Source organism: Vanessa tameamea, chromosome 9 (genome assembly GCF_037043105.1).
Source record: "Vanessa tameamea isolate UH-Manoa-2023 chromosome 9, ilVanTame1 primary haplotype, whole genome shotgun sequence".
NCBI lineage: Eukaryota > Metazoa > Arthropoda > Insecta > Lepidoptera > Nymphalidae > Vanessa > Vanessa tameamea.
In genome coordinates this window covers 13,405,942-13,428,399 of record NC_087317.1, presented here as the reverse complement: position 1 = coordinate 13,428,399, position 22,458 = coordinate 13,405,942, and positions in this window count along the sequence as shown.

Genomic DNA, 22,458 nt, shown 5'->3' with positions numbered 1-22,458 from the left:
AAGGTCTTTGTTTGCAAGAAAAATTGTCTGCGTCGAAAAATATTTCGCCACGTACAATAATAATGATGTTATTAAGTATCCTCAAACTTAGAGAAATACATTACTCAGATTCGAAAGCTAAATGAATGTTTGCACTGATTATTTTAGTGAGTAGTAAAGCCTACGATTTTTTTATTCTTTTCAACATACATTTCCCTATTGTGATTGTATTTAAAGTAAAGCTAATGACGATAAACAACAGAGTTTTACTCTGATAATGAAATATTCGCGGCGACCCTCGCTAATTTATAACAGAAAGAATTATTCATTGTCCGTCTAGAGTTCCAGAGTATCGAAATTGCAATGAAATTTGTAAACAGTCGCTTGTTAATATTTATTTCGTTTTAATCTGTATTTGTAAGAGCGGTAAGCCACCGCTCCTCCCGTTAAGGCATTTATATGTGTACACTAGTCGTCGCCCGCGGGTTTGCTCGCGTTCTAGGGATTGGTTGACATGAGTCAGGCAAAAAAAGTAGTCTGTGTCCTTCCTTAGACGTCATGTCAGCTTCATACCAAATTTCATCAAATTCGGTTTAGTGGTTTGGTAGTGAAAGAGCGACAAACAGACAGACATACAGAGTTACTTCATATTTATAGTATTAGTATAAAAATATAGATATCATACATGCCATAGACTACTAATGTGTAAGTTATACGTACATATGTATTTAATCTTTATATTGTCTATTTAATCGTATTCCTATACTTTAGACATAATTACTTATAATTTTACATTTTTTTATCATTTTTAGTTGTAGGGCTTTGTACAAGCCCGTCTGGATAGGTACCACCCACTCATCAGATATTCTACCGCCAAAAAGCAGTAATCAGTATTGTCGTGTTTCGGTTTGCAGGTTGAGTGAGCCAGTGTAACTACAGGCACAAGGGACATAACATCTTAGTTCCTAAGTTTGGTGGCGCATTGGTGATGTAAGGAATAGTTAATATTTCTTACAGCGCCATTCTATGAGCGCTGGTGAGCACTTCCCATCAGGTGGCGCATTTGCTAGTCCGCTTACCGATACCATAAAAAAGCCCCAGGACCAGGGTTCGAACCAATACAAAGTTATTGGGTTTTTCTATCCAAAAACCTTAGTAGCGGCCCAAAGTCTGGAATTTGGAAATGTGTACACTCTCGTTACCTGTCTCCCTCAAACTTGCGCAATAGAAGATGTCCTGCGTAGGTGCCGAGTCTTCCTTGAGTTGAAATAAAATGATTTTTATTACTCCCAAAACAAATGATTAGATTTCAGCTTCATATTTAAAGTGTAAAGATGTGTGCATGTAGTTTAAATGTTATCTTTTGCTCATACTTCATTTTAGTTTTGTTTTTTTTAAATTTTGTTTTCGTAGCAAGCAATAGTAAATATTTTTTTTAGTTCGTTACAATTGAAATTACGTATTTCACTATTACAACACATTTAAATCTGCAATGTTTAAAAAAAACATTTTGTACAAACATCCCAGATCGAAATGTAAATTTATAAGTAAATGTAGATTCGTGATAGCTCACTGCAAACGCTGGTGGCTCTTTGTTGCCATTATTGTTAAAGTAATCGTGTAAATTGTTTTGATACAGAGGAATAAATATATCGTAAAAAGACGCGTGTATCGGAAGTTTCCATAGCACGTCGTTATTAGAAGCCGTTCTGAATACCTAAGTCGACGATACATTCTAATTATAAGCTTGCGTCTGAAGTTCGATGCACGTGACTAGCTCGTCTTAGCTTCCCTACCATATTAATTTACTTTGCAGTGCTAACTATGTTTCGCTAAATGCTAAATGTTGCAGCCTTTCTTCATAATTTAGTTTTCGTGTCTGAAATTCTAAGATCTAAATCTATTTACAGTCTTGGAGACAACTTCAATTTATAATCATACATCTGCCATCTTTGTTCGCATTTCGTATATTATATCTAGCTCTATTCATCTAACGTATTGTATCCTCTGCAGTAACATCGACAGTACGGTGATACCTAACACATCGTATACGAAGCTGTAAAGTAAAAAGTATATTAAAACCACCACTAATAGTCATTTAAATACGTGCATCTAACCATAATAGCGCAATTAGTCAACACGAGTTCACGAGAATTAGTGGGGATTACTGATCGTTCAATACCGATGTTATCTGTCGCTGGAACTCGCGAATCACGCCACACTGTCCCGCTATCGTGTCAAACAGTCCCGCAAATATATTATTTATTTACTAAAACGTATAGTAGATAAGGTTTGCAAATAAAACTTTTTTCTAATTTTATTAGAATTGTAAATAAATGGAGATTTTAGTTCCGAATTTAGAGACTATTGATATTAACGACCAAAGTTTCGTCAACTATGTAAAATACGATGTTTTCCGTCATACTTGTAATGACATTGGCCCAGACCTTTCGGCCTTTCATCTGCTTGGGGGGAAATTACTAATGTATGGTAGAGCTTGTAAAAAAATATAAATTTCATAGTAACCAATATGAAATTAAACATCTTTGACGCAACACATCTTACAAAGTTTTAGAAGCAATATAAGTTTGGACACCATAAGAGAACGCTCCAAGATCAATTTAAAAAGTGAACGTTTCACGTCTATTACGTTTTCTAAGTTGCAAGCACTTTATTTTTCCTATTCCCTATGGATCTCCCTCGAGTAGGAGCTACTAAGATCGAAATCAAAGGCCGGAAGGGTCAAACGCAATCAAAACGAGTCAACTACTTAAAAGATACAACAAACAACAACGATATTTCCCTGAAATATCTTGAGAGTCCTATCAGCTCTACTCCGCGGATTTACATAAGCTCGGTCGCGCTAAGACCGACATTTGTATGCAAGCCGTGCCCCGAGCGGCGTGATAGTGTCGGCCCCGCGGCGTTACCTGTCTCATCTCAATACGTGTTACCTTATCGTTTCATCCTTTTTCTCTTTTATAACTAAAGCCCCGCCTATCCAGCGTTTTTTGCATAAAATTAGATAAAATCAACGCTCGAAATAACTCTGTTTGAATTTTTGGTTTTTATGTTTATTTAAACAATTTACTAATTTTACGTTGCCACTATAAAGTTTATTTTAGTAGCTTTAATCGTAGAAGTAGCCGGCGTCCATTCATTCGTGTTCCATTATATCCATCATAGTTTCCAACAACAACTGCAATGACTTTACGAGCTTTCCTAGGCCTGCAAATACAACTTGTAAACTCAGGGCTAACGGAATTTGAACCCGGTACATCGTCCTTTCAAGCTAGTCATTAGGCCAACGAGGCAGTCAGTTTCACAAAATGCATACATGAAAGAATATTAGTAAATGAATTAATAACTAATCGCGTGTTGAAAGTAATTATAAAAATTGTATACTTTGTTTCGTGTCTTTAATTGCTTCGAATATTTTGTATTTTACTGTTTCGTTATAAATAAAAAAGTATGTCTGTTTGTACTTCGGTCTTACTAAATGGTGAAATGGGTTACAATAATCATAACGTAACATTAACGTAAAGGGATATTTCGTCACCCGAATCGATTATAATAATTATGAAAGTTAGATACTATTTAATCTTCCTCGTAACAGACGTAGAGAGGAATACAGACGTTGGTGCTTTAACAGATAATATTATATCTTCAAAATCTCTTAATAGATTTGGCTGGCATATAGTATTAGAAGATGAACCACTTTATCATATTTCTATGTTAAATTCGAGTATATTTTAAGATACAGCGCTTTCTCATGTATACTTCTTAGAAATTAGAGAAAATATAAATGATAAACTAAAGTTAAGAGCGAATGTTCTGATACGCCTTTTACTCGGCCTGCGTGTATAAACATAATATACCAAACACTAGTATTCGTTGTTTGTATTGAAATATTTCGATTATTATTAATGTTCTAGTTAAAATAAAATCAGTTTCGCCGTTTTTTACAAAATCCTTAGAAAACTTATAATCGTCGTAATGGATCGTTTGCCGCATATCTATCTCTAAATGTTGTAAATAATTTCGATATCAATACGCGTATTTTTGTGACGAATCAAAATTAATATTCAAAAGCAACTAAAATGAAAAACGGATAAGTATTATTATTTATTTTATAATGAGAATTCCCGCTTGTCACACCAATAAATAATCGAACTTTTAAAGTGGGCGATACTGCAAAGCGAAGATTCTCATTTATAATAATATTAAATACCACAACATACTCCGACGTGCGCTGCATCTCCTGGTAGTCTGGTAGTAGTAGTCTTTTGACTGAAGCAGAAATAAAGAATGCTTTGTCGATCTCACAATGACTTTTTTTTTCAAATTTTTCATTATTTATTATCAAATATATCCATTTTTGATTCAACTAATATATAGAACACAACTTAAGCTTTCGTCATTAAAATAGTGAAAAGACGTATTTGCCACTTCTGAGTCTACGTAAGACCTATTGATATCTGCACCGATAATAAAACTAAAAGTTAAGGTCTATAATTGTCGCCCAGCTGAGCGAAGGTTGGCATCATAAGATTATAGAAATGTAGAATTAACGATTTAATTAAAATTTTAAATAATAAGCTCCACAAAAATCTGCCGTATTTTATTGATAACCCGTCCGTAATGAGACAAGACTGCTCGGCAAACATGCGACACGCGACACTTATGGCGCTGCAACAAAATGACCAACACAACCAACAAAATGCAACACAGCCACAGATTGCATTTGAAATGAACAATTAAATTCTTTTAGTATTGAGTATTCAGCGTTACATACGTTTAAAATGGTTTGTTAAAGAAATAATATGGTATAACACTTTTATATGTACAAGTATGTCGGTATTCGTATATAAATCGTAACAAAATTAATAAGCTACAGAAGAGTTACATAACTAGAAATAGAAATCAATTTATTCCAAGCTTTCCTCTTCACAACATTAATAACTGTTTTACAGGGCAATGCTTTCGAAGTTTTAATAAAGTCTGTACTTGAACTATGCTCTACTCAACTTCCAATTTCTTATTTAAAGTTACGTCATTAAAGTCATCAATGCCAAGTACTCTATAGAAGAATGTCAGGAATCGCATGAATTGAATGACTGCTGGATCTCGTGTAGCAACTGAATTGTTGGATGAAATTTCAAATTCTAATTCGCATCTGATTTTAACGTGTTCTTGATTGTCGTTCTCGGTGTAATTCTGAACCGGTGGTAAATAAAACAAGTCAAAGGTTCTTATGACACCGACTTGAATATAAATATATCGATAGCATATATGTATGTATGCTTGGTGCCGTCTAGTATCGTCATATTATTAGCCAATGTCATACGAATAAGTAACTTTTGCGCTTTCCCAAGTTTCTCAACCAACTTCGGTTCTGCAAAATTTATACGTCAAATAGCTCTCGTCACGTAGTAACTTCAGAAATTTCAGTACGTACTCTGCCGAAGTTATTCACTTCGACAGAGCCTACACTAATTTTTTATTCTAATGACTCATTGAGACTTTTCCTTTCATGATCATTATATTATGTTCGATACTAGTAACAGAGCATATTAACAAGCCGCCGTTGTTGAATTATTTTTTTTTTTCGTACTTCTTTATTAATTAATTATTTTAATGAAAGTTCTCGAACTACATGTGAGACAAAATATATTTAAGACATTTTTTCAAAACTAGCAACGCGATAAATTCTATTAAAAACTATCCGAACGGGCTTCATCTAAATGACAGTAAAGAAAACCACCCACAGGAAATGGCATGTGTCGTGTGCGAGACTGCCACTTGACACAACATGAGCTGCAGTAACACTTCTTAAGCCCATTTAATTAACACTGTAAATACAACAAAGTTCTGTTCAAAACTAAATGTAGCGGCGCGGTCGTGGGAAACGTCGCCATGCGGTACAACAGTTTGGTTTAACGCGGAATAGCAACAAGCAGACGAAAGTCGGAAACTATAATTAGTTCCGCTTGATTATACAATTGTCTCCGACTGAGTGCTCCGCGCCGCGCCGACCCACAGTTGACTAGTTTCTGAACTCAGATACAATACTGCGAACATTTCTAGTAGCATGTCTAGAACTAATAGTAGGATATAATATGATAGTGCACAATGGCGTGCACGAACACTGTATGCTCTATTCCCCCAATTTCATAATCTGATGTGACGGACCGACGGAAAATCCAGAGTTTAGAGCAATAATGGTAAGTGCTTCCCGAGGCAATGCAGGCACTGTCAACCGTCAAACTCCGGACTGCAACTGCGCTTATTTGACAGAAGAATCAAAGTACTATTTGTTGGCCTGACCTGAGATTTCCGTCTTAGGACTCCTGGTCTTGCGACCTAGCTATTCGACGTGTGTTCAATACATAAAAGTTAACAAATATTCTAGCAGCACTATTGTATAACTATGTCGTGTAGCTTTTAACCTCGTCTACATAATGGTCTTCTATCATAATGTGATTTGAACAAATAAAGAGCTCAATGGTTTAAGTTTAAGTTTAGTAAATAACCGAGTCCGTAACTGAGTCTTAATGCTATCTGGAACATTAGAAGTCGATACGGAGTCAGCTCATTAGCTCATTGACCGTTAATTAAACTTTGTTTTGTTCCAGCTTGCGTCTGACAACTTAGCCTCGACTATTTGTTCTTGAGTTTCGCTACCTTTTTACAGAAAACTACTTTAAACTCTTATACTATTGTCCCGAGCTCTCGATTCCGTCCTTTCTAACGTTTAAGACTTAATAAAAACAACGAGAATATAACTCAAAGAAAACAAAAAAAATCTCCTTGTGTTTCTTGGTTTTGTCGTTGCGTAACCGTGTTGAGGGCGAAGCCAAGGGGGTCTTGTACGCTTGGAATAAACAAAATTAATTAAATGTCGTGATTTCTGATTCCGACAAGTGATTTTTATGTAATCTATTAGGATGTTTCGTGGTGCCATCGTTTTGACATAGATATCATTAATGTAATTTATTTTTACTGACACTAAACGTGGACAGGAGCGCGACTAGAATGAAAAATCTATTTGATTTATTAAATAAGTATTCTAGTGATATTACGAGTACGGCTTACTACTTAATATAATACTATGTAAAAATGAAAACGCGAAAGTATTTGTTATATATAATATAATAATTTAATTAGATTTACTTGACATTGGTCGAAAATAGTAACTACTGAGTTTCTTGTCGATTCTTCTCGGTAGATCGACATTCCGGTGGATAACAACGGTGGTAACTTTATATTGACTGTTATATACTAATATTACGATTAAACCTATGTCGGAAAAAGAATATTTAGACTTTTGTCATTCAAATGAAATGCTCCAAAACATATGACGCGGCCGGTGCCTCGATACATTGCAGTAAAATAATTGAAAGTAAATAAAGAAACTTGCTATACAGATCTCAATCGGAGAAGCACTTGATACTATAAATAAAAATGTATAAAATAATTTCAAGTTCTGTCGCGTCGCCGCAAACTGTGAAGCTTTTAAAATTAAAAAAGTTGGAAATCTATCGCCTCTCGCTACTCCAAAGTAGTTTTATTGAACTCTTTGAATTTTTATTAAAGAAAAATCGATTGTTACAAAATTCTATCGACTTCGAATGATGAAATGTAAATCAAATTTGTCTGATCCATTCAAAATAACTTACTTATAAGAGTATTGAAATTTATTTATGATATATTTTTTAATCCCTTTTAGAATTACTTTCCGTTGTATGGTTTCCACACAACCAAAAATTCAACGGGCTAATTATAATTATATTGATGAAAATTGATTCGATTGTTTGCAGTAGTCTAAACGCAACAACCATAAGTCGCCTTCGTATAAGACCTTCGCGCCTGTTTACAGCTGTACGTGCCGATACAGCTGATACAGTATTGTCGACAAAATATCTTGTATTTTCCTTATAATTTATATATTTCTTAACACCGATCAAATTGTTTCAGTTCTTTTAATAAAATTGAAACGTTGAAATTTTAACGCTAATAAATTAATATTCTTTTCTATGTTTCAAAGTAAAGAGTATATGTTCCACTGTTGGGCAGGTTATCTTTCCTTGGAACTTATTCCACATTTGGTGTCGGTGAATGATCTGCAAATGTGGCAGAAATAAATCCAAAACATATTCAGACATGTTTCTTCACGACATTCCTTGACGAATTATAAAATTAAATCCGTACCCATTGTCTGCGGTCAAGATGTATGTGCTTTGAGCTATCGATACACCATATTCGGTGTCATTTTTTTAAATTACCTTCTTAAAAATGCGTTCTGCTTCAACACGTAATGACTCTTACGTTAACATGCGTATTGCGTGTGACATCTCAGTGAAGATAGACTGGGAACACGCTCGCAGGAGCCATCGGTCGCCCGTTAGCATATGCGGTGCCCAGGGTGCGGTGCCTCTCGGTAATGGAGTTCTTTGTGCAAGCCGCTGCATGCGGCCGTCGGCTATCGAGAACAACGGGACGCGGGAACACGATTGGAAATTTTAATTACAACTTCTACTGAATTTCAATTTGAAAGCCGGTGCTTGCCGTTTTAATGACGAAGACTCTGAGCGAATTTAACAAATGCACAATTAGAAAACTGTCACTGTAACTTAGTTCACCCGAGTTTCGCCCACGCAACTATTTGCTCTCAAAATAAAATGTCTTACAAAACAAACAAAGACAATTTTACTACTTTTTAATGATTTTATAATTTCCTAACAGTTATGTTTATTGGAGTTCATTGCTTTTGCATTCAACCACGTGTTACGTAATCGTACTTATGTTCAGTAAGTCCTTACCAAATCATTTTAACGACTGAGAAACCGGTATTAATGCCAATTTTTAATATTGTCTTCAGATTTCGTTTTTGCTCGTTTCACGAAAAAACTACTCCGATTGATATGAAACTTTCAAATTTTAGTTTCAGTTTGCTATAAAGTTTTCGGACCGACATTGTTGACGAGATTACGAGATACAGCGCAATATGCCGACGCAGTCGAAAATAACATTATTGGTCCAGTCCACTGCGAACGCTGCCTTATACGGCGTATCTTATTAATAGATTTGTAGGTCTCCAAATAGTGTACAATAAAATCTGTAACTGCATATTAACTATATTTTATAGGTAACACACAAGATCATTATCTTTAAAAAAACGGTGAAATATAACGACAACTGTAGTTCAGTTTCATGGACACAAATTATTAAGTTTTATCAAATAAATAAATTAATTTTAAACGTTGTATGCAAGTTTTAAAAATATAACGAGATGATTAAACAAACGCGTGATTCGTAAAGTACAAACACAGTACGAACGAAAATGGAATCGTATCGGTCGTCGTACGACGGGCGGATGTTTATATTTTAGTGGTTAAAAGATTACTTCGTAATAAAATCATCATTTTACCAGCGCGTAGTCGGGACGGACCGTTAGTAAAACCATAATTTGCCAAGAGATGAAATGTTCTGATTTCGGTCATTTTAAGGGGAAATTTATCGAAAACAATTTTCAATTAAAAACAAAATTATAAGCGACGTGATCAATCAAGTGAAAACCGATTTATTCAACGAACGCTCCGCGGGAAGTCATTTTAATAAACGAGAAAATTTCGCTGTTTGTGAGCTAGGCGCGCCTCGCCGGATGGTCGAAACGCTCTCCTTGTTTGCGGGTACATTTTGAAATATTTCACCTTGACTTTTAATATTAGAACACGTGAATCTTAACCGTAGATTGTACAGAATGAGGAGGACTGCAAAGGGGAGGCCCTGGACCAGCAGTATTTATTTACACCAGACAGTTATTTTATATGACATTATAGTATCTATAAAGTCACATATAACTATCAAATATTTAATACGGACTAAACGTAACCTAGTTTTCCTGTTTCGTATCCGTATATAATAAATCCGATTGAGTTAAAACTCAAGACTTTAAAATGTACAAGTTAAATGTTGGTTTTGTAGAGAAAAATATCATTTATAAATAAAAAGCAGTGTAGACAACTTACAATAATACACCAAATATTAATGTGAAGTTACGTCACAGACCTAAACATCGCCTGTACTATACACACGGAAATTGTCGAAAGGTGAACACGTAACGCGGATAAATACGTAGGTAGTAAATAGCGTTTTATTTACGTTTCAGATTTCTACATAGAATATTACAAAATTAAAATTAAACCATTTGAAGTTATATGGAAAATCGTATGTAAAAAAAAATCTCTTAAGGAATATTTTACTTTTTTCATAAACATATATTTTTTTATTAGAAATTGGGAATAAAAATTCTCATTTTAAGAATAGATTGCGTCTGCATTACATTACGCCTCAAAGATGGCGTCCGGAAGCTGCCGATTTTAATATAAAGGAATATTATCTTTAAGTCGACACAGTCAAAGGTAATAGCAATTTATCTATATTATTTTATGAACATTATTTCCCACCGAGAGCCGTAAAGATGTCTTGCTCTGGATAATAGGGTCATTCAGACCGAACCATATCAATTTGTCCCTGAGTTTTTATAAAGCTTTTATTAATAATCTGAAATCTGTGAAAATCAACTAGATGTGCTTTTTTTTAACAGGTAATTACTGAGTCTTTTATCAGTTCTTCAAGGTATAATCCAAATTCCGAACTGGTAGTAACGCGCGGTGCTTCAAAAGTGGTTATTATATTTAAATCAAAACGCCATCAAATACCTGAATAAAAATAAAAATACGACGTCTGATCAGCAACATGAATTATAGATTTGGGTTCATAAAATGAAGATTTAATTTCCCCCCGGGATATTTTTTTACCTGAGATAAACTAAGAGACCGCGGGCTTAACGCAGAGGACTAAATAATTTTCATTTATTTTGTGCTTATGAGTAATTAATTCGAGCTCGACGATAAACGAGCAGATCGTGAGGCGACGTGCGTGTGTCGAAGAACCTTCCGCCTTATCCTCAATATCTCCAACTCGAATCGTGAATGCAAATTAACAAAATAAATTAAATTAAACCACAACCACAAAATGAACGTACATAAATCAGCTGGACTCCGCCTCAAAGATTAAATCAAGCGGTTTAATACACCGCAGTTAGCCGGCTCTAGTCCGGCGAGGTGAGCGGTACAGGATGCGGCTAGGCAGATTTCCCTCGAGACTTCATGTGTGCTCGTATTTCCTACTTGTAAGCCCCCGGGATTGCAGTCTGGCCTAATACCCTGTAGGATATATGTATTAAATATCACCATCGAAACATTATTGTAATAATAAACTTTTGCATATACATCATGTAATTTTAATCATCATCGGTGTAGTGGCAAGCTTATGAAGCTGCAGAATCCGAGGTTTTGGTTCAAATATATATAAATCTGAAGTTTTATATTAATATCGTAAAGCATCCTGCCTTCGACCACGGAGTGTGACTAATGCACGTCCTGCACCTGTATTCTGTGCGGTCGAGTTGGATTGCCGTCCCATCGGGTTACGAGAGTGAGGAAATAGAGACTGCACCTGTTTTTGCGAACGTAATGGAAATCGACCTATACGACTTATACGATACTGATCAATCTAACCTAAAATGTAAGGAAATGATTTTAAAAGTGACATTTCTTGTCTCGTATCGGTTCGTCTCAGTAGAATCCTTAACAATTATATTTATGTGCAAAAAATAACATACTCGACGGAAACTACACCTATAATTTATTTTTTAAATTGTCGTCCATTGTTTTCTATGTACATGTATGTGTTACGTATACAACTATGTTATGATGTTTATTTATAGATATCTATACTTTCAACTTTATACATTGTATATATATATATATATATATATGTACTCGTTATAAAATATACATATAATCAATGCTATCTTAATCAGAAGTAATAACCTGAAATTACCCGATGCTAAGCAACTCCTCTCCACGTGAATAGCGAGGTCATCAATGCCACCTCGGCAGAGGCACAGGCTAATGCGGGTTAGAGGTGTATCAATTGTGCCAGTTTTGTATCTGAGTCATGCAAGACACTTGCATTCTCGACGTTTCCACATAAATTAAGCTCTCATGCTTGCTCGGGCTTGAACCCGCAATCATCGACTATTAGTCACCTGTTCTGACCAGTCCGGCCCTGAGCCGCCGTTGCAAGCAATATTTATAATTAATATTTATAACAATAAACGAAAAGTGTCCCACTCAGAGAGCTGTATCCACTCTCAACGCTCGCGAGTGCTTCGAGTTTTCAAATAAAAATCTTGTTAAAACTGAACATGTCCGACTGAATTCTGACAAAATTTTAGCTAAGATGATACAGTAAATAGGATCTGCAGTTCCATTGTGGAACGCAGTTGTACTTTCGGGTCGCCGCGCATGTATTATTTATTCAGCCCGACTCCCGCATTGTGCTCACATGCTCAGAAATGCTGCTCAAATAATATATATTTTGTGGGCAACTTGCTTCTCGTGACATAACTATTGTTCGTTTATATATCGTATTGACCGACACAAAATGTTTGCCTCTATCCCATTGCTCGGTCGACTGGTCCATCGACCGTTCATTCGCTATTTTAAGTTCTCGTGCGGGTTTATTGGAAAATTCGCTATCGATCGAGAACTATTGTAATGTTTCAAACTAAACTGTATTACTCACATTTAAATACCATATCTCACGATCTAATAGCACTTGCACATACTACGTACGTACTAGACTCGTGTCGTGTGCAAGTTAATCTTATGAGTCTCATTAGCGAAGTTTGTAATGTGAAGCGTCTGTTTCGTATTAAGACAAATTTAATGCAACACAATTGATTATTGGACTCATTGTCTCGATAGGTAATATTGTACAAACGTCGGCAGAAATCAAAAATGTAACTATAAATATATAATAATACATTTCAAACATCAGTTACAACACGTTTTACTAAAGAATGCAAGGACAATAAAAAAGAGCATATACTTATAATTGGGTTTATTCCAGATACAACCAATAACAATTATTTCAATTGATAAATAACTTTAACGTTATTATTTATTCGACGGCTATACAAGATGTACATTGCAAATTTAATCTTTTCAGCTATTTAATAAGGCCACGCCAAGGACGTCAATACGCGTCGACAACGAAACCACCCTCACCTCTATTCAAAAGAAAGCTGTATTAAGAAACTTTCATTGTACGAGCGCCAAGCACATCCAACACATATTCAGCAAGCCTCTAGTAATTATTACGTAAATATTTGCTAGCGACTGGAATCTTTCTTTTACCCCGATGAAAAGTGATATTGGATCACCAATTTTCGGCCCCAAACTTAGAAGCTAAGACGTTATGTACTCTGGGCCAGTTATGTATACTGGCTCACTCGCCCTTCAAACTGGAACACCACAATACTAAGCATTGCTGTTTGGCTGTAGAATAACTTATGAATGGGCGAGACCTACCCAGACGGGCTTCCGCAAAGTGTTACCGTCGAGTAATGTCAACTTCGGTTTTTACTTAAGCTAGCAAGCGATTAATGCCATGCCGACTTTGGCAGATATAATAACTATCCATAAACACTTAGTGTAAGAGCTCCGGTTTATTCAATTGCACCCCCACGTGACCCGCGGCGGCGCGACTGGCGACTTGCCAACATGAGCGATTAAACGCGCTCATCGCTTAATCTCCGCTGTCGACTTAAGCGCTTTACTGTGCGAATTTATAGCTTTTGAAGTTACATTATTTTTTTTTAAGAATACAAATTATTTAGCCATACTATGGACTGGCAGCCGAAGTTCTTTTTCTAGTAATTCTTTTCCGTTTATAGTTGAAAACACGACGTTCTTTATACGTAGTTGTTGTAGACTTCTTCATTTTACTTCTTTGCCGTTTAGGGCTTAAACCTTACATCATGTTTGCCAGCAGTCTTTCAAACTAAAAAAATACATTGCATTTGGTAAAATAAGGTTAGAGCCGTCTCCACCATCATCCCATCACTCCAGTTACGATTTGAGCGAGCAAAAGTTGATCAAGTTACTCGACAACCATATGTAATGGTCCTATGACAGATAATTATGACCCTTATCTCGACTCAAATAAAATCTATAATAATTATACTACTCAGTGACATATGTGTTAAAATTACTCGAATACGAAGAACTGTATGAAGTTCATAAAAACTCACTTTTCCACACTGTTGTTACTTTATTGTTAATCTTGCCTTTGCCTTGTTATATCTCATGACGCTTCAGTCTGTCACCATTTTCAAATAAAGTTACAACTTGCGAGACTTTAGCTGAAATACGACAGCACTTAAATTCATCAAATCGTGTTAACGAATTACACTTACTATTTCTTTTATAAAATAATTACAGCTTGCAAAGGGTCACTCAATGTCCATCAATAAAATAAAATCACACCCAAGAAATTATAAATGAAAGTCAGAAATAAACACTTAAAATAAACAGTTAAACAGTTTCTAAACGTCTTAACGTAATAGGAATATATTATTTTCGTTTTTATATTCGGCTAAATATTTTTCATATAAAAAAATATTTTTATATTTGAAAGAAATACAAATATTTCATCATATTGACAAATTGCTATTAAGGAGCACATTCATTGATGCGTGGGGGACGTCTACTGTCCACCCACGCCGCGGCGCCGACACGTTTGCGGCGAGCTCTGCCACATAAACATGTAGAATATTGGTTATATCATATAAGCTTACTTCTTTTACATATTTATAATTAGTTACAAATATACATCTAAATATATACACATATTATCATATTATTCTCAAGACGTGCTGTGTATATAAACGTAACAACCCCCAGTAACACTAAGAGAAGTTTCTATGACTTCAAATCATTATTATTATAGCGACTCGTATGTAGTGATTTTTGCAGTGTTGTACCCTTTTGAATAATGTTATGTTTATTATTCGACACATTTCATGGCATTTTTGTCTCATAATATTGTTTTCCTCTTTTAAATCTTAACAAATTATATATATAAGTTGGTGAGTTGCGTTGTTGTATTAATAACAAACAATGCATATAACTCAATGCAAAGTAGAACATGCAATCCAAATCGGGCGGCGGCAGCTTTACATACATGTCATTTAATCCATTAAAACGCTAAGTACATACTTCGATATTAAATTAGTAACATTAATAATAAACTATTTATCTATAATAGTATAGTAAAGAGATAAACAAATCAAAATATACTTCATATTATATTTTGAGTTTATAGTTTTTAGTTTCAGTTAAGTACCAACACATTGAAGAAAAAGAAAACTCTAGAATAGACGCATTCAAAGAAACATAGATTTACGTTCGAAAGACATAATGTCGCTATTTAGTGTTATTTGTTTATGAGAATTAAAGCCGCTGCAACTATTGTAAGGAGCATTTTCACTGAACTACGAAATAATAACTACTACTAGGGAGATACATATGCGAGTTTTTCAGTGGATAGATATCGAGGGATAGTATAAGATAGTGAGGGACTAAGCCTCATATTCCACTACTCCATAAAGCAAAATAAAATGTTGTATATTTTTGTAGTGTTTACTTTACTAAAACCTACACTATAGCGGGTTCAAGCTCCTCTCGAAACGAACCTGGATCCGGTGCTGTAAAACGCGTATATCGCCACCGAGTAAAATCCAGATAAGCATCTTCTATATCCACCGTCATTTGAGAGGATGGAAGCCTTTTCGCAACTGTAGGGAATTAACAGTGTTACTTTAGTGGTACGGACTAATTAAAGATATTTAGTTATTATCTCCTCTCTACATAAATAGACAACGTCAAAACAGTTCAGTACCTTTTCCTCTTCTGTTTTTCACGAGATTTAGTGCAATAAAAAATATAGAAAATATTTATTACAGTATGTAAAATTATGTGAGTTGTTATTGGTTTCGAGCGCCGGGCGTATGCCGCCGGTCACCTTACTTAAAAGCTAAATTCGCCTCGCACAGGCTACCACGACTCTAGAATGAAACGAGCTAAAAGATAGTCTGCGGTTGTAAGTTTGAATGATTTTGCAGCAAAGAGGTTTACGAAATGGTCTTACGAGTAGTTTTTAATTTGTTACAAGTTAATGAGAAAGTTTAATAGATTCCGCAGAATCCACGATTTATCTTGCAATAGAGTTCCTACTTTAAAGTAATCTCGAAGCAATTTCAACTTTAAATTCCTTCTGGATAACTTTTAAAAATGAATATTTTAGCAGCTTATTCATAAAACAGCTTTAAAGAATCTGTGATTTTAAAAAACACACTTTAACGAAGACATTTTCAACACTATTTTATTAAATTTATAAACGCTACTTACCGATTATGTCGTGACTATATGCACAGCTACAACACTTAAACAACAAATATAACATCAATGATTTACAAAAAGGACAATAAAAAATCATTTCAATTATTCATTAACATACTATTTCTACAGCCGTATTTAGTTCCTCTAATAAATATACCTAGTAGTACACGACTAATAATAATCAAGTCATGAATAGCTGCAGTAACATTATAATAGTTACTCGGAACGTTTTATAAATCTCCATAACAGTTGCGACTTTCCCTGCATCGCTTGGGTGTTTTTATTATTATTATTTAGAATTAGAAACGATGCATGCATGAATTAATGGGGGTTTAATTGGTACGGATTGCACTTACCCCGCGTACCCGACCGGGTTTGCTATTTAAAGTTTTACTGGTTTAATCGAATAAAAATATCTCAAGACTCATTCACACACACGTTAATAATGTAATAAATTGCTTTACTTTAGTACGAATTACCTACATATACATTGAAATAAAATTACACATTCGATAATAATATTCTTATATAGTCGTATACATAATTGTATTTAAATAGCTCGACGAGCAGGTGTTCACTTTAAATCGTTCTTTCATATGAGATGTTATTAGTTAATTAATTTCAACCAAATTTTCTACCGAGCCAAGCCAAAATATTCCCGTTTACTACTTTGCGGAGCCTAAACCTAGCGCGGATAAACCTAGGCTTTGGAGTTATAAAACTAATCAATATATATAAATACGCGGAGTTGCTAACGAGGCGGCTGGACGGAAACTTCAATCAGAAATGTTTTACATTTATTAAATTACTTATTTATTGTTCACCGCGGCCCGGCTTCGATCGATCTCAATACAAATTGAAATATCAATTTATTTACTTTGCTTAGTCTTAACAGAAATATAGGTTAATGTTATTATATACTTTACGAGATTGAATAGATAAAATATTTTGGCCCGGAGAAAGTACAATTCGAATATTTAAAATTGTTATTAATATATGTAATAATACTAACCAGGAGTCATGTTTGTGATTGTGACGTATAAACCAGTGGTCACGGTAACCGGTTGGATGGCTGCGGCTTGTGCTTGGGGAAATAAGTGTCCCGGGTCCTTTTAGCAGAACGTCTCGTCCCACACTAATTCATTAGGCGGCAGACAGACTGCATAATCATTTACACGTATCGATTACGAAAAAAACATTATGAAAAATATATTACTAAAACAAACTGAAAGTTCCCTGGTATTGTATTCTTCCATATGCACGTCTTACAAATATAAAACTTTCTTGATTCCTATATGCTCTCATATTGGAAGAGGAAAATAAATCTGACGCGACCAAAAAGAGTCCAAGGACAAATAGTTCGACGTGCTGTCCGAAGTACGGTAGGGTAACCATTGCCAAATTCCACACTCCGAGCTGCTGCTGACACATTTCCCACGGAAAACCCTGACAAATTTTATTGACCCGAACCGCAGCTTAGTCCCAACGCTACAAAGGGTCAACATGACAGTCGTCATTATTTTTAGATATTATTAAATAAAAAATATTTAAATGCATGTAATTCGGATTCCAATACCATTATTTAAAATTCGTAGACGTACACTAATACCACGATCTATATACACTAAACATAGTAATAATTAACATGATGTCAAAAACGAATCCGTAATAGACTTGCCAAAGATAATTAAAAAAACGTACATCGAATATACCGGGTAGCCCCGCCCGCTGCGCTGAAACACTTATGTTCGAGCTCATTATATAAGTATAAAAAGTGCTTAACACTCGCACTCGTATAACGTGCGACGCGTACTCGTGCTCTGTAGCGTATTACTCCTATAATTAATTTCATTCTCGCACGCTCACGTGGAACCACTAGTGCTGGTAATACTGCAGTTATGCTAATCAAAGCGATTCTGCAAATGAGGCGGGTCTGCGAACCCCGCGCCGCCTTCCTTCTCGCTAATACGCGAACATTATACTGACACTGTATGAAGTACTTTCACTTTGTAATATTGTTCTTTGAAATATTTGAAAAGAATAAAACCGTTGGACTCTACATTTTAACCTCATCGCGCCGCAAGAAAATAAAATCCAATGGAAAAGAAATGAATCAACCCACATTCAAGGATTCAAACCTGGACAAGCGCTCCTCTGAGCAACATCTTGTGCCTCACATGTAATTGTCAGTTTATTTATTGTTCCACTATATACTAATATACAAAGGAAGAACAGCTAAACCAAAAAGACCGTGTAACGGTGCGCTTACGAATAACTCGTGTTTATTATTTATCCCGTGCTCGGCGGTAAAGGAAACGTTGTTGGATGAAATTCTGTCTCATAATATAGTATAGTATAGTGTGTAATGGTCGTCCAATAATCCACAAAAACCAACTCCTAACAAGGACGAGACCTCAGCCCAGCAGGGGTGCGTTTACATTTACTTTACGGATCCTGTTACACGAAAGAAACTGTATATCGAGTTAGGAATTTATTGCACACAGTTATTTTGAAAATAATCTCTGATTTTATTTTGAAAGTTATTAAAGTTAGAAAACGACTGAAATAATATGTTCCAAATGGAAAGCAATCGCAGAATTTGAAAGTATTTGTTTCGTTACAAATAAGAGTGCATATTTGCAGATCCGCAGCGCCGCGCCGCGCATAGGGGGCAGCGGTGCCCGGATTTCAGTCGAAAATGCTAAACAAACTCGTGAGACGAATACAATCGCATAGAAACGAATGAAAATCTTAAGATCTGTTCTCATCTGTCCAAAAGACTACTGATATATATTTGAACAAATTATTTGAAAATCTAATAAAAATATAATTTAAATATTTCTTTCTTTTACGTAAATCAATTCAATTATTTATTTTCTACCAACAGCGTAGAGATTGTTTCGACAATGTCACGTGGAATGAAGAAGGCCCCGAAGTCGATTGATCGGTGCGTCCGAGATTGTAAAATCAATTAAATTTTTAACACTAAACAATATATTTGATTATAATTAACCAATACAGACTTCAAAATATAAACGAGAGAATAAATAATAGTTAGTATTATAAAACATATCCGTATATCCATAATACCTAAACCGTGATGACAATTACTTGAACTACTTAATTTTATTATATTTACATAAAATTGGAGAAATTTCACTCAGCACAAGCAATACACAACATCAACATTGACAGGAAGAGGGATTCCAGGACGAGAACGTCGTAAATACGGGAAGGAGTTTCGGACAGGCGAACGGAAATGGATGTTGACCAACGTATCGGAAGGGAGAGCTGAGTTAAGCTGTGCCTTAACTGACATATAGTGTAGAGTTTGAGTTCGTGATACCCATATTAAGCTTAAAATAATACAATTACATAAAAAAGTCGTTATACGTTATGTTTATAATAAAATATCGTGGAGGTTCCACGATATTTTATTTAGTGAGTTATTTAAAATCTAAAAGGATAGAATAATTGCTACGCACTTTATTGCCGCCGAGAGTGATACTAACCATAAATTCTTAGCGTTAATGTTTGGAGTAAATTCAGCGCGCGTGCGTGAGTCGAGGGGTTAGGCTTCCGATGTATGTAACATAAGATCAGGTATAGCGGGCGACAGTTTAAGGCGAACTAAGACGGATGGCTTTGTCTCGACTCGACTCCCGCAAAGCAAGAGTGATGAGGCTGGAATCGCCTCTCACACAACATGCAACATAAACACCATTAGAGTGTTTATAACGCTACGTGTATGGAAATTAACATTTACATCACACCATCCATTACGGTGCCGACGTTTTGCGACAAGCATTAGGTTGGTAGCGCGTTGGTGATATGAGGAAGGATTCATATTTCTTACAGTACCAACGCCTATGGGCAGTAGTGACCACCTTTTATGCAGGTGGACTGGTGGCAGGTCTTCTGCCAGTCCACCTGCATAAATGATATAAAACAAATTAGCTAGTTAACTGCCACACGCGTCTACCTGCACGCTATTTGTACTGTATACTGTATACTGTACTAATTGTCTAAAGTACTGTGTAATACTGTACTGTATACTGTATTTCTATCAAATCCTACTACAACAATATAATCGTTTTCCTTTCCCGTTGAACCATAAAAACGAAAACTCAATGATGCCTACTCGGATTTGAATCAGCGATTTTAAAGATTAACACGTTTTATTCACTATGCCATCACGGGATACGGATAATTTACGAATATTGCGTTGCGTAGCGCTACGGTAACGCTCCGCTCGCATAGAGTGACCGTCAGCCGGTCTCGTTATATCTGCACTAACATTCCGCAGACCGAGATCACGTGCCTCCGAGGAGGAGAGGTTATTTACGGGCACGTTTGATTACAATGGATCCCTGAAGACGCATTTCGTTAAATGTTCCCATCCGTTCGCTCTTCGTAACCTTTATAAGTTACTTTGACGTGCGATTTATTAACCCGTAGCAACCGGCCGAACTTCATTTGATGAAATATAACACTTGACTTTTTATATTGAAAAATTTTTTAGTCGACAAGATTTATCCGCAAAATTCGTACAATTGACATATTTCGATTTAAATCCATGAAATACAATGACATGACAGTTCAACGGGCAGCCATGTTTGACGTCTACGGTTGCGTTCGGAGAGTGCGTTCCAAATAATAATTTCGTGCAGGAGCAAAACGGAATGTATACTATATGGTAATATACTAACATATTAATATTTGTGTAGCGAAGCCGAGTTTTCATCTAGTGCTTATTAAAGATGTCGTGCGATAGTTTCGCTTAAAACACGTGAAACATCAAAACAAAAACATAGTGTCCTGAAATAAAAAAAAAACACTAACGAACGTGCTACAACTGCGAGTATTTTAATACCCGCGGTATTAACGCGTTACTCGCACACGCGGGCGCCGATAGCCCGTTGTAAAAATAAATATAAAAAACGCATGACTATATTGTTTCCACGCAATATTCTACCTATGGAACCCGCTACGGCCCCGCTTTTCTCCCTTAAAGGACGGCACCAATATCTGATAGATTAAAATATTTTGAAAGGCTATTTTTTTCAATGATAATATTATACATCTCATGCAGGCCAATAGCATGTATGTAATATTTCATATCAAATTATACGCCCAAAGTCGTCGAATTAGAAGCCAATGGAGGCTACGGCGCTTCCATAGCTCGAACTGCTAAGGTCTATATTTTAATTTATAATATGGCACAATTAACATTTTTATGACCAACAGTTTAATGATGCATTTTCTCACAGATTATAAAATTTTCAGTTTTTTAAAGCAAACAATAGTTAGGGTAGCACGAGTTATAAATTCTAAGACCGCATAAAAACATATATAAATTGTATCTCATGTGCAGAAAACGAATAAAAAAATAAAAAAGCGTCAAACTTAGTTTTCTTTTATTAAATACGCTTAAAAAATAACAAAAGTGGTTTGTCGCTATATATTGCAACGTATTGTAACATATAATATGAACCGCTCGACGTTTGACCATTCGTTGACCTCTCAGGCCAAAAAACGTGGATCTACAAAATAACGTCCGTGCGCCAATCAAGTTGAACGACTTCATGACATAGTCGAGTCGAAAGACGAAGTGAAAAATCTCCTTCTCAGACTGAAATTTTAATTCGTCTCAAAATTTCTAGAGGAATAAAATTGCGTTCACTTTAATATCTTTAATATTATTATAATAAAAATACGAAAGTAACTCTGTCTGTATGTCTGTCTGTGGCTCTTCCCCGGCCACTGAACCGAATATGATTTCATTTGGTATGAAACAAGCTTGAACCGTAATGAAAGACATAGGCATACTTTGAATGCCTAACACATGACGACTAATCTCTAAAACGCAAGTGAACCCGCGGGTTCACTTGCATTGCTAGTTCTTGAAAAATATTAAACACCAAATGTATTAAAACAGTAACTGAAGATGTAATTTATTCTCAGTGAAATGCCAAATGTCACATTCAACACAGCAGGCAAGCGAACACAGCTTAATCACATTTACATTTTTTAAACTTATATTATAAAATTCGAAGAACAAGTTACCCACCTAACCCCGTATAAAACTGATATTTAAAATTCACGACGTTCTAGAGTCTGTGATACTAACTCCGCGTCCTTTAAACAAGAATATAAAATTACA